This window comes from Gossypium hirsutum, chromosome D05 (assembly GCF_007990345.1).
Source record: "Gossypium hirsutum isolate 1008001.06 chromosome D05, Gossypium_hirsutum_v2.1, whole genome shotgun sequence".
Lineage (NCBI taxonomy): Eukaryota > Viridiplantae > Streptophyta > Magnoliopsida > Malvales > Malvaceae > Gossypium > Gossypium hirsutum.
Genome location: NC_053441.1, coordinates 55427558 through 55442866, shown reverse-complemented (window position 1 = coordinate 55442866; position 15309 = coordinate 55427558).

Here is a 15309-nt window from a genome sequence, read left to right as displayed (position 1 = left end):
CTTGGAGGCATTCTGAGTGGCCTATTGAATGTCAATTCAACTATTATCTTGGTGTTGGGAAATTTCACTTAGTGAAGTGTTTCTAATAGAAGTTGTTGCAACAGGGTCTATAGCACCTTCAATTTTCCACCTAAAAAGAAGGTTGATTTCATGTCATTTGTATTGCTCTTGGGATTGTGGTATGAGATCTTGAGGAATCTATTTCTAATAAAAGGGTTTCTCCTTTTAGGTTTTGATGTAAAGCCTTGGTATTGACTACAGAATACATAGTTTAGAAATGGAGCCGATAAACTAAAGTTAGTACTTTCGATCCAGTAAGCATTTTGTAATTATAGGTATGAATTTGGAGGGTCCAAGATTGTAAAATTTTTTTATCTGTTAAAGAAACCATAAAATTTGGGTAACAATTAAAATGTATTGGGCCAGTACATATGTTTGTTTCTATAGTTCCTAGTAATGAGTCATTGAACATAATGTGTCCCTGGTCTCTTAAGACATAAAATTGAGGTGTTTTTAGTGGCTTCAAAACTAAGTGGTTTGACACTATCTTGGACTAATCCAAAATGGACATGTTTATATTTTTGTTCTTTGAGTTTACTAATGACGACCTTATCTAATAATTGGATTATTTCATATTTTTTTGAATAGGTAAATTTCTTTATTTTGTTTTTATAAAGTAACTACAAAAAGCATTTAAATTTTCAAAAAGTTGCTTTTCTGTAAATTTGGCTTGTTGGAATTCTTCTGAGAGTCCAACTATCAAATATTTGGGGAATATTTTCATAATGTTCTTCTTGTTCATTAAGAATGTTATTTGAGGTCTGGTCAAACTCTTGGGATTGATTGGAATCAAAGCTTGCAGAAGAATTGGTTCTTCTAAGGAAGGGAAACATTCTTTGTTTTCTTATTTCCTACAATGGAGTTCTACTATCAAGATTTTGGATTACTATAACTGCCTCCAAGGATACTTTGTCCTTAACATGCTTAACCCATGTTTACTTGGACTATGTATCAATGCTCAACAATAATAATACATTAATAAAGATAGTTAAGCCGGTACTCGAAAATATTAAAAACGAATTGACTATTTTCAAAACTTAGAAATATCTACCCCTCCTTGGCTCTGTAGCAACTTTCCTGCCATTGTATTGTTCTTAGGATTGTGGTATGAGATCATGAGGTACTATTCTATTAAAAGGGCTATTCCTTTTGGGCTTTGAAGTAAAGTCTTGGTGTTGACTACAAAATACATAGTTTTGAAGTAAAGCCGATAGACTAAAGTTAGTACATTAGATATAAGAAGCATTTTGTAATTATGGGTATGAATTTAAAGGGTTAAAGATTGTAACATGTTTTTATCAGTTAAAGAAATCATAAAATTTAGGTAGCAATTAAAATGTATTGGTTCTAGAGCTACCGAAACCTTCATATATAGTTCTAGACTGTCTTAAGATAAAACCTATCTATGGTCATTGGTTTACCAGTGTTGAGTTAAAACTTGATTAGCAACCATAGGTGATATAAATCCTAAAGAAGCCGATAGACATCTGTACTATTTAGATCTTGCAATACGAAATGTTCATAAAGAACTTGTTTATAATAGTAAAAGTCAAATAAATTGTAACTTTAGACTAAAAGGCAACAAACATTATACTCATATTAGGCATAACGTTGACGAGACTCCTGTTGTAATCACTGAATTTTGCCTGGTTAGGGTTTCGGGCCGGGTGGTCTCATATGGGCCCAACGATTGGGCCTATTAGGATTTAATTTTGGACTTGTCTGGGTTCTAGCCCATTTTTAATTTTTGTTTTAAATATTAATAGTAATAATGAAAAATTCTGAAAAAAATATAAATTACAAAAAATATAAATTACATTTTAGCCCTTAAACTTTTTAAAAATTACATTTTGACCCTTAACATTTCTAAATTTACATTTTGACCCCTAACATTTTGTAAATTATATTCGAGCCCTTACACTATCAAGAAATTACATTTTGGCCCCATATTCTTTTAAAATTGCACTTTTGCCCTAAAAGTTTTACATCCTCTACAGTTTAGTCCTCTGGACATGTCAAATCGCCTCAATCAGCAGCCGAGCGTGCACTGCCACCTCCAGCTACTCCGACAGCCTCCCTAGGCCATGATTGCTCCACTGTCACCTGAAGACAAAGAGAAAGAAGACAAAGTCAATAGGATTAAAAAGAAAAAAAACTAAAGGAGAAAGGGATTTTCGGGCAACAAAGAAAAGAAAAAAATTGAAAAAAATACAGCAGCAAAACACTAAGGAAACAGCAGCCAAAGCCATCGCCACCATTACGCCACCACCATCGCCACTCCATCGCCAAAACCACCACCTAAAAGCCAATCAAGAAACAACCAAAAAATTCAAGAAAACCAAAAAATAATTCAAAGAAGCAGCAGCCAATAACCAAATTTTGGGGAGGAAAAAAACGCTTACCCTTGATTCGTCGGCCACTGAGTGCGGAGAGGAGCTGAGGACGAGCATAGCGGTGGTGCCCTCCACTTTGGGGTTGTCGAAATAGAAGAGAAAGAGAGGTAAGAAAGAAAAAAAAAGGAGAGAAAGAAAAAAGAAAAAAGAGAAGAGGAAGGAAGAGAGAAAATAGGAGAGGAGAGACCAACCATCATCGCACCATCAAGTCGAGGCAGCAGCGGTTGCGTAAGCGGTGGTGGGCTAGGGTTCGAAAGAGGAAGAAGAAGAAGAAGAAGAAAGAAAAAAAGAAATAAAAAGAACAAAGAAAAAAAGAGAAAATAAAAAAGAGAAAAAAGAAAAAATTTAAAAATAATATATCAGTCGGGTTGATCCGACCCGACCTGACCCGACCCGCACCAGACTTGACCCGACCCGTTTTGACAGCAGACCACCCAGCAGCCCAAAACAACAGCCCAGCAGAAAAAAAACAGCAGCAGCCCCCCTAGTCGCAGGCCAACAACAGGCCAGGCCTAATCCCAGGCAACAGCCCAATCCAGCAGGCCTAGCAGGCCAGGCAGCCAATAGGCCAACCAGCAGTAGGCCCGTTCCAGCGCCAGCAGGCCCCCAGGCCCGTTCCAGCAACAGGCCAGCATCCAGCCCAGCGCCCAGTGGCCCAATCTGCAGAAAAAAAGAGAAAAAGAAGGAAAGGAAAAAAGAAAAAAGAGAAGAAAAAAACAAAAATAGGTCCGAATTGCGTAGCCCATTGGATCAAGCCCATAACTTTAGGCTTTTGGTAATTTCTTTAAATCCATTTTAATTTAGTCCATTTATTTAAATATTATCCCATTTTAATTCAGTTAGTATTTTTATGGTATTTTTGAAATATTATTTTGCTTATTTTATTTTATAATTTTAAATTTAAATAATTTCATTTTTAGAATAGAAAAATCATTTTAATGCATACGACAACAGACCGATTTAACATTAAGTCATTAGAATTCATTGCTATGTTGGGTGAATATCGTTGGCTCGTGTTAAATATGGGACGCCCTTTTAAAAAATAAAAAAGGGGTTTCTCGTGTTTTAATAGAATCACGATTAAATATTAAGTTGAATCGATTTGACACTAATTCGATGATTTCATCGCCATGTAAGGATGAATATCATTGATTCGTGTTGAATACGGTACTTTTTAAAAAAAAACCATGTTTCAAAAATGTTCACGTTTTCAAAATTTCTCGTGTTTCAAAAAAATAATAATAAAATTTCTCGTGTTTTATATTCGTGTTTTAAAAAAAATTTGTGTTTAAAAAATTTTCGTGTTTTCAAAAAATTCCGTGTTTCGAAAAAAAATCTCGTGTTTTCAAAAATTTTCTTGTTTTAGAAATTTTCGTGTTTCTAAAATTCTCGTATTTCAAAAATTTTCGTGCTCTCAAAAATTATTGTGTTTCAAAATTCTCGTGTTTTCAAAACAAAAATTCCTGGGTTTCAATCAGATCACAAGTAGATATTAAATTGAAATCGTATTTTTGAAAATTAAGACAACATGCGTTTAACGAGATACCAATTTTGAGCGTCGCGAGGGTGCTAATACCTTCCTTGCGCGTAACCGACTCCCGAACCCTAATTTTCTCTGGATTTTGACGTAGACCTAAACTCGACCTTTTTAAAAGAAAATTTATAAAATAAATTTTTTATTAAATGGAGGATTTATTAGGTGTCCGATCACACCTAGGAAAAAGGATCAGTGGCGACTCCCTTTTTAATTAAAATTGAAACTCCGTTTTCAAATTTTAAACAATTACTTCGACTAGCGCCCGTGCATTTTTTTTAGGTCGCTACAACTGGCGACTCCACTAGGGATGCTGTTTTTAAGAGTCGAGTCTGATGTTAAACGCGTGTTGTCAAATTTTTAAAATCCTTTGTTCAAATTAATTTTTAATCGTGATCCTTGAATTTTATTTTTTTGAAAAGTCATGTATCTGCATTCAGTTTTTAAATTAATAATTTTTCTAACTTGTTTTATTTTTCTATTTTTTTCTCAGCTTTAAGTTTTTCGGTTTTTTTTTAGTTTGCTTTTTTAGTAAAAATTAAAAAGGTTTTTGAGTTTCTCCCCACACACCATGCACTTGCATTCTTGCATAACATGAGCTCTCTACCTGGGCTCCGTCCGTTTAAGTGGAAGAAAACGCTACGCCTTCGTGAGTTAACTCGTCCCTTTGCATAGGCATAAGTAAATGTAATCCCTCGAATTGAGCTCGTGAGCCTGTGATGGGTGATGACTGGGGCTCCGTACTAACCTTAGTAGGTGACAGTATGGAAAATTCGAGTACCTTTCTAGAACCAAAACCACATATAGTAAACCGTACGAGCCACCCAATTAGAGCCATGTCGAACCTCCGTCCGTTGAATAGTCACCAAAATAAGTACACGGGAGAAACGCCTCTTACCTTTTATTTCTTTTGCATTTACCCTTATTTGCAAATGAATCGGGTCTGTTTAATAAATTGGGTCGGATAGATTGTCTGAAGACATGTGGTGTAGGTTTTTGTAAAGCATGTTGGGGAAAAAAATAAAATAAAATAAAAATGTGTGGGTCTGTTCCACCAAATTGCATGATTGAATAGCTTAATTTTTTAAACTTTCCATAGTTTTTATTTTTCTTTTTCCTCTGTTTATATCTATTGTGATCACTAAGCAATGTTATTTTTTCTTCATTTTATTTTTCATCATGCATCATACGCATCTCATTAGGAAGGTGTTGATTAGAGATTGGTTGTCAAAAACGGGTTTCTGATGGAGCAGTCAATTACACAAGTAATCGAGAAGAATGCCGTAGTCCGAGATTGGTCTTCGAGGACTCAGAAAGTAAAAGGAGACAGTTTAAATGAAGGGTACATCTCCAATCTTCCCGAGCGTGTGACCTCGAATGCTCGTCAGAATGATATTGAAAACTTGACAAGGATCTGGAAACAGTGAGACTCAGATACCAGAGGCATCTTCACTGAAAAGTACGGGGACCTAGGCCATTTGATAGCAATCAATATGAATGAGAAGTTGGTTCAAGCCATGGTTCGATTCTAGGACCCAGCCTATCAGTGTTTCACTTTCAATCAGAAAGACATAACTCCGACCATAGAAGAGTATACCACTCTGCTTCGTATTAACAATGTACAATTCAATAAGATATATGTGAATGAGCCTAAACCAATGACCTTCAAGGAAAAGCTAATGAAGTTGATAGGGATGACTGATACATGGGCTGAAAAATATATAAAGAAGAAGAATGAAGTCAGTTGTGTTCCGTGGTTTTCTCTTCGGGAGTTAATTTAGAATCATCCGGATATTTTAAAGAGAGTATGTCTGTTTGCCTTAGCCGTTTACGGACTGATCGTCTTCCCAAAGGTTCTCGGGCACATTGACTTTGCGGTAATGGATTTCTTTGAAAAGTTAAGGCAAAGAATCAACCCCGTCCCAACCATATTAGCCGAGACTTTTAGATCCCTAAATGCTTGTAGGAAGAAAGGGGAAGGGCGTTTCATCGGATGCGCTCAGTTACTTAATGTTTGGATTTTTAGCCACTTTTGGAAAGTGGAGCGTACGCCTTTCCATATGTTCTCAAAAACATTCGCTCCGTTAGAAGCACCTATTGAAAAGGATCGACCAAGGGATGTCACTGAACAACATTGGGTCTCGATTTTTTAGAACCTTCGTGCTGAAGATATAACTTGGAGAGCACCTTAGATTCGTCCTTCTGTCTTGCTGTACAAGTGTGAGAATCAAGATTGGGTGCCTTTACTAGGATTATGGGGAGGAGTTGGATATGCTCCGTTGATGGTTCAGAGATAGTTCACTTCACGACAGTTTGTACCAGCTACTGATGGATTGGCACAATCGGAGTTTGCCTTTACGGGTGAGGGTTACATGAATAGGGTACGAGATACCACGAATTCTTGTAGGAAAATCTACCTAATGGAATTGACTCTCTATGCTGATACAATCACTGTAGATTATGACATATGGAGGTAACGACGAGTGAAGAGTCAGCTAATCCTATCGATTGACGTTGTTTGCCAAATCTGTTCTCGGAGGAAATACCGTCCGAGCTAGATTTGTCGAGACATGAATTTGAACGTGAAAAGGCTAAACTGTTATGAGATATTAGTTCTCTTCAGGAGGAAAACTACCAGCTAAAGATTGATGTTTAAATTGAAAAATCCAGAATCGAAAAGGTCCAAAAAGAAGTTGAAGTCACGAGAAAAGATTTAAGAGACCTTCATTTGGAAAACAAGAAATTAAGAGGCACTATAAGGAATAGTGGATTGGGCAAATCATTAGCAGAATGAAAGGAAGAACTAAGCAACATCAAAGGTGGGATGGAATTCTAAAAAGCAAAAGTGAAGAAAGAGGAAGAAAGAGCCGCACGTGCTATGATAGAGTTAAGGAAGAAGAATGTTGAATACAAAACTGTGTCTACAGAACTATGACTAGTCAGTCTGAGCATCAAGAGCTAAAAGGAAAAATTTGAAGTCTAGAAAGTACACTGCAAGCTCATCATCAACGTTTGGATGACCTCCTGAGAGCTCTAGAAGAGAAGAATGGTCAACATGACAGAGACATTCGAGCATACGAAAGAGCCCTCCAAAAAAAGGATATGCATCTTGGCAGTTTGATCAATGAAATTCGTAAGGCGACTGTGCAAGTAGTACAATTATCAGATGAAGCGGAAGTTATCAGTTGCCAATACCCTCCTAGCCAAAGGTTAAGCATATTGGAGTTCCTGGAACGTATAAAGAAACAAGGCGATGTGGCTAAGAAATTTGTGTAACTGTTAAAGCTAGGATGGCAAAACTTTTTGTAATAGACTCTTTTGATTAATGAAATGCCCAAATATGGGGATATCTTGAAATCAACACCTATTTTTTGCATAACTAACATTCATTAGTCATTAGTTATCCATTCATTCATTGCATGTACATATCACCCTCATCATTTGCTAAGGTTAAAACCGTTTAATCCACAGTTGCTACATTACGAGTCTAGAATCACGTCGCTCTTATAGGACGCGCTTAAGAGCTAGAGCTATGGATGTCAAACTCAATGAAAGGATGTAAAGGATGGAAATGACCCAAAGAGAGTTGTAAGAGCAACTGGCCAAGTCGCAGCAAGAGGCGAGAGATTTAATGGTGAGATATCGAGAGGAATCACTCGAGCAAAGGGATCAAATGGCCAAAATGATGGAAACAATGACGGTTTTGGTCAAAGGAAAGGGACCTGTGCAGAGCCCTGATATCGTAGAGCCGCCTTAGTCAAGAGCTAATCAAGACCCACTTTATCCCCCAGGGTTTACTCCACCTTATGTCCACGCAATGCAAAGAGGATATCCCCAAAGAGAACCTACAGTCCTGGAACAACATCATGCTTCATCTGCTCATCCAGGGCAATGAATATTTGTATCGAACCCTGGGGCTAATCCCTCAGATCCAATTATTCCAGACCTAGACGATCCTGTAGAAATAGCAAGGCTAAAAGTCGATGACAATAATGCTCAGGATAAGTATAGGATCTTGAAAGAGAGGATCAAGGCAGTAGAAGGTACTGAAGTTTTCTCTGCTTTGAGTGCCAAAGAGCTCAGTTTAGTACCCGATCTGGTTCTACCCCCAAAATTCAAGGCGTTAAATTTTGAGAAGTATGATGGAACAAGGTGTCCAAAGGCGCATCTTATCATGTTTTGCCGAAAGATGACTGGTTATGTGAATGATGACAAATTATTGGTATACTGCTTTCAAGATAGTTTGGTCGGCTCGGCCCTTTGATAGTATAATCAGTTCAGCAGAGAGAGGATCCGATCATGGAGGGATTTGGCATCAGCATTTTGTGAGCAATACAATAATGTATCGGATATGGTGCCTGATCGACTAACTTTACAAATGATGGAAAAGAAGCCGACAGAGACTTTTAGGCAATATGCTCAAAGATGGAGATAACGGTCCTCTTCATCAACACTCTAAAAGCACCGTTTTATGATAAGTTGGAAGGAAGCGCCACAAAGGACTTTGCGGATATTAATATCTGAGGAGCTTATTGAAAACGCCGTTAAGAGTGGGATAATGGAAGGTCCCGAAAGATCAAAGAGGGCAGTACCCGTGATATTAAAAGAGAGGCAGAAGCCCATATGGTTGGAACCGAGAGCCACTGTACCTCCAATCCGTACCCCGCCCAATCACGACCTCATTATCACCCACATTCAAACTTCTACTTTCCTCCTCAAGGTCCTTACTATCAAGCACCTCCGTCTTACCCCGTTTATGCTATGAATAACCAAAGACCATTCACCATGTTCTCACCAAACACCATGCCTACACAAAGCCAACCTAAAAATGAACAAAGGCCAGCAAGACCCAATCCTGAAAGACCTCAGTTTACACCAATTCCTATATCATATGGTGAATTATACCCGAAGCTATTGGAAAAATAATTAATATCCCTACATTATATGGCACCCTTGAAGCCTCCATACCCGAAGTGGTATGATCCTAACGCTAGTTGCGTGTATCACGCTGGGAATCAGGGACACTCTACAGAAAATTACTTGGCCTTTAAAAGGAGGGTTCAAGGTCTCATCGATGCTGGCATTTTTCGATTCGATGGTGTTAGAAATGTGACGGGAAATCCTCTCTCTAACCATACTGGTGGGAATGTAAACACCGTGACAAATGAAGACAATTGGCAAGCCAAAGGTTATGTTGCCGAAGTAAGGACATCTTTGCGGAAGGTATGAGAGATGATGGTTGAAAATTGCTTGCTTTGCCCGTCTAGTAGAATTCTCAAAGAAGAAAGTACAAAAGACCAGAGTTTCTGTGATTTCCATGGCGTCGAAGGGCATGACATCCAATCTTGTAAGGAATTTAGAAAATTACTTCAGGACATGATGGATATTAAGGAGGTCAAGGTCTTTGATAGGGTGGAGGGGGCCGAAGAAGGAGAAATATGTGCCTTTGATAATCAATCGATGGCTTTCCCTTATAACGTTGATAGACCTTTGGTGATTGATTACGAGGCAAAGAAGGAAGAAGTTAGTCGAGAAGTTAAACCAAGTTTGATAATCAAAGTACCTGCTTCTTTCTCTTACAAGGACAACAAGGAAGTGCCGTGGAATTATGATGTCAATATCGTTGTACCTGAGGGCGAAAAGTCCAAGGTTGTGAGTGAAGGTGTCAGCGGAGTAGGACGTTTTACTCGTAGCAGAAGATGTTATTCTCCCGAGACAGTTGAACCAAAGAAGAAGGCTGCTGGCCCGAGCCAAAAGGGAAAAGCACCAATGTATGAGGTTGAGGATGATATTGAAATACCGCTTGAGTAAGAAGTTAAAAAGGCTGTGAATGAAGAGGAAGCACATGAGTTCTTAAAGTTTATTAAGCATAGTGAATATAACGTTATAGAACAATTAAACAATCAGCCGGCCCAAATCTCGGTACTATCTCTATTGTTGAACTCGGAGCCACATCGAAACGCCTTGCTAAAAGTGTTAAATCAAGCTTATGTGGCAAACAATGTATCTGTGGAAAAGCTTGATAGGTGGATAAATAATCTGAATGCGGATAATTTCATCTCTTTTAGTGATGACGAAATACCGCCGAATGGTAGGGGCTCTGTAAAAGCGTTGCATGTCACAACCAGTTACAAGGGCTACATAGTACCAAATGTGCTCATTGACAATGGATCTGCACTCAACGTTATGCCCTTGGCCATGCTTTCTAGGATGCCAGTTGATATGTCTTATCTGAGGCATTGCCATTCTGTAGTAAGGGTATTTGATGGGACGCGATGAGCGGTCAAGGAAAAGATCCAAATTCCTCTAGAAGTGGGGCCATGTGCATATGATATCGAGTTCCATGTCATGGACATCACGCTTTCATACAATTGCCTCTTAGGAAGACCTTGGATCCATTCTGCTGGGGCAGTTCCTTCATCTCTCCATCAGAAAGTAAAGTTTATCATGGATAGCCGCTTGATTACTATCGTTGGTGAGGAAGACATCGTCGCATCTATCTCTGCTGATGCACCCTACATCAAAATAAGCGAAAATGCTGTAGAATGTTATTTTCGCTCTTTGGAATTTATCAATGCTACATTTGTTGTTGAAGGGAATAAGATCCCCACTCCCAAACTGTCGAGGAATACCAAGATGGGAATTAAGCTGACTGTGGGAAAAGGAGCTCGAGTGAGGAAAGGCTTGGGAAAATATCAATAAGGGATGATTAGAGCTTTGAAACCAACGCACTACCAGGGTCGATACGGTTTGTGGTTCAAGCCAGATATACATCAAAGAAGAAAACAATTATAGAAAGATCGAGAAAGAAGAATCACGAGAGCTTCAGGCTGAGAATTAGAATGGGAGCCGTTGGCGTATCCTCCTTTGTCAAGAATATTTACATCAACAGGGGTGATGTACCCAGGGCAGGACAATTTGCAAGTCACATTATTGATTGAAAAGGGTCTTCAGAATATCAGCCTAAATGCTATTGACAATGAGAATGATGTAATTGAGAATGCTTCAATGATACGCCCTTGTCCTCCTTGATTTGCTTTAAACAACTGGACTGCTATGGATCATCTTGTAGTTTTTAAGTCCCTTTTAGAGTAATGCCCAATGTTAACCTTTCATTTTGTGTGTCCTTAAACAGTAGGGTTCCTTTTGTAAGAGCTTATGTTTGCTCTTTATCATTTCAATGAACATTAATGAAGATGCATTTTGTTTTATATTGTCATGTTCTTTTCACTTCCATTAACTTTGCGACTACTCGTTCTATTCATATCCTTTTCTGGCATGTATCTCATATCATCTCATATCATTGTGTGTTGATTCCAATACCTCAATGCTTCTCTATAGCTTTTTCCATTCACCTTTCAGGTGCTTAGATATCAATGGCATGAACAATCCCGTTATGAATCCTGAAATCAATTTTGAGAAGGCTATTTGTTTAGGAGAATTCAAAGCTGACGAAAATGTTGAAGATTGTGTCTCGTCTCCTGAGTTACTGAAAATGGTAGAACAAGAAGAGAAACATATTCTACCCCATCAAGAATCTGTTGAGGTAGTGAACTTGGGGAATGAAGAAAAGAAACAAGAAGTGAAGATTGAGACTTCCATTTCAGAAGACACTACGCGGGATTTGATCGCCTTGCTCCATGAGTACAAGGATGTGTTTGCCTGGTCTTATCAGGATATGCCAGGGTTGACCACATATATTGTGGTCCATAAGCTCCCACTGAAACCAGAATACAAACCTATTCAACAGAAGCTAAGAAGGATGAGACCCGAAATGCTGTTGAAGATAAAGAAGAAGTCAAGAAACAATTTGACGCTGGCTTCCTACAAGTCTCCAAGTATCCAGAGTGGGTAGCTAACATAGTCCCGGTACCGAAGAAAGATGGCAAGGTGCGAATGTGCATGGATTATCGTGATTTGAATCAAGCAAGCCCCAATGATAGCTTTCCTTTACCACACAACGATACTTTGGTGGATAATACGACAAAACATTCTTTGTTTTCTTTTATGGATGGTTTCTCAGGTTATAATCAGATAAAGATGGCTCCAGAAGATATGGAGAAAACTACATTCATAACAATGTAGTGGACCTTCTGCTATAAGGTAATGCCGTTCAGCTTGAAGAATGCTGGGGCAACATATCAGAGAGCCATGGTGACTTTGTTCCATGATATGATGCACAAAGAAATAGAAGTTTATGTCGATGATATGATTGTCGAATCTCGGGAAGAAAAAGAGCATGTTGGGAATCTCAAGAAGCTGTTCGAAAGGTTAAGAAAGTTCCAGTTGAAGCTTAACCCAGCCAAATGTACATTTGAGGCTACCTCAGGAAAATTGCTAGGTTTCATTGTTAGTGAGAGAGGTATCAAAGTTGATTCAGACAAGATAAAAGATATACAAGAACTGCCTCCCTCGCATACACAAAAGGAAGTTAGAGGATTTTTATGAAGGTTGAATTACATTGCTTGATTCATTGCTCAACTTACCAATCAGTGTGATATAATTTTTCGACTCCTTCGAAAACATAATCCAGGAGAATGGAACGAGGAGTACCAAGTGGCCTTTGATAAGACAAAAGGGTATTTGTCTAATCCTCCGGTACTAGCACCGTCGACCCCTAGAAAACCCTTAATATTGTACCTGACCATGTTTGAAAACTCAATGGGTTGTGTATTGGGACAACATGATGAGTTAGGGAAAAGAGAAAAGGAAGTTTACTACCTTAGCAAGAAGTTCACAGAGTATGAGGCAAAGTACTCTTCAATTGAAAAATTTTGTTGTGCATCGATTTGGACGGTTCGAAGGCTCAGACAATACATGCTATATCATACGACATGATTAATTTCAAAACTGGACCCAATAAAGTACATGATGGAGTCACCTGCACTCTCAGGAAGAATGCCACGATGGCAGCTCCTACTGACTGAGTATGACATCGCATATGTGAGCCAAAAGTCAATAAAGGGAAACGCAATAGCTGACTTCTTGGCAAGTCAAACCATGGAAGAATATGAGCCTTTGAGATTCGACTTCCCAAATAAAAACTTGATGTATATTTCAGAAAAAAAGAGAATAATTCATCAAAAGAGAAATCGTGGAAGATGAGCTTTGATGGTGCATCAAATGCATTGGGGAATGGAATCGGAACAGTCTTAGTGTCTCTTGAAGGGGACCATTACCCGCTTATTGCCAGATTGAATTTCTTCTGTACCAATAATATAGCAGAGTATGAAGCTTGCATCATGGGACTCCATGCAGCTATCAGGAGGAAAATCAAAATTTTAGAAGTACACGGGGACTCAGCATTAGTCATTTATGAAATTCGAGGAGGTTGGGAAGTGAGAGATTTGAAATTAGTCAAGTATCGCGATCTCGTTGCGAAATTGGTCAAAGAATTCAAAGAAGTGACTTTTAACTACTTTCCATGAGAAGAGAACCAATTGGCCGATGCCCTGGCCACCTTGGCTTCAATGTTCAAGGCAAAAAGAGAAACTGAAATAATGCGTATCCAAACGAGCATATATGAGACCCCCGCACACTGTTTTAGCATTGAGGAGGAGTCAGATGGACGACCATGGTTCTATATCATCTTGGAGTATATCAAGAATCAAAGGTACCCCGAGCAAGCAAATGAGAATGACAAAAGAACAATCAGGAGAATGGCGATTGGATTTGTTCTTGATGGGGATATTCTATATAAAAGAGGAAAAGATCAAGTACTCCTGAGATGCGTGGACGCTGTTGAAGCTAGAAAGATACTTGAGGAGGTTCATGAAGGAATTTGTGGAATGCATGCCAGTGGTTTCACCATGGCCAGACAGATTATGAGACTTGGTTATTATTGGCTGACGATAGAAAGGGATTGCATTGGCTACGGACGAAAGTGCCATAAATGTCAAATTTACGGCGGTAAAATTCATGCAGCTCCATCGCCCCTATATGTCATGACTTCTCCGTGGCCTTTTTCTATGTGGGGCATAGATGTTATAGGGCCAATTTCCCCGAAAGCTTCCAATGGACATCGATTCATCTTTGTGGTTATAGACTACTTCACAAAATGGGTAGAAGCCACTTCGTTTGCTAATGTGACGAAGGCTACAGTCTGTAGGTTCTTAAAAAAGGAGATCATATGTCGATACGGTCTATATGAAAGAATCATTTTAGATAATGCTTTAAATTTGAACAAGAAGATGATGAAAGAAGTATGCGAGCAATTGCAGATAAAGCATCATAATTCTTTACCCTATCGTCTGAAGATGAACAGAGCAGTAGAAGCAGCTAATAAGAACATCAAAAGGATTATCGGAAAGATGACTGAGAGATATAAAGACTGGCACGAGAAGCTACCATTCGCTTTGTATGCATATCGAACCTCTATACGGACGTCTACGGGGGTAACTCCTTTTTCTCTGGTCTACGGGATGGAAGCCGTTCTGCTTATCGAAGTAGAGATCTCATCCTTTGCGTTTTGATGGAGACAAAGTTAGAAGAATCAGAGTGAGTTCGAGCTCGATATGATCAATTAAGTCTTATTGAAGGGAAACGCTTGAAGGCAATTTGTCATGGACAGATGTATTAGAAAAGAATGATCACGGCCCATGATAAAAAGGTACGACCAAGAGAATTTCACGAAGGGGAGCTTGTACTAAGAAAGATCCTCCCGATACAAAAAGACTTTCAAGGAAAATGGTCACCAAATTGGGAAGGGCCATACGTTATAAAAAAGACATTTTTAGGAGGGGCTCTGATTCTTGCTGAGATGGACGGGAAAGAATTAACCAATCCAGTGAACTCAGATGTTGTGAAGAAATATTATGCCTAAAAAAACAAAAACAAAAACAAAAACAGCAAAAAAAAACAAAAAAATAATAATAGCAGAAAAAAACAAAAAAATGAATGAAAAAATCAAGATGAAAACCTGAAAGGGGCGTCTTGATAAACAAAAAATTAGTATGAAAACCCGAAAGGGCGTCCTAACGAAGCAGATTCAGAGTTAGGGAGCAAGACAACTTTAACGGGGAGTCGAATGTCGAGGTTGCAACATTGAAGCATTTTCAGAAGCTTGGAATATTCTACACAAAAAGCCGTGCCCGAAAAAATCCAGGATGAAGAAATGTGGAGAAGTTCATGCATTGGATATCTAGAGCATTTGTGGCAATTGAATTCACATTCCTTTCTTTATGATGCTTCATTTATTAGAACTTCCTTGTCATTTTTTCTTTGATTTGTTGCTTTTGAAAAAATTGAATGTGAGGTATTTCTTTCATACCTACTTTTTTTATGCATCTCGTGTTTGATTTATTTAAATGATAAATAGGAAGA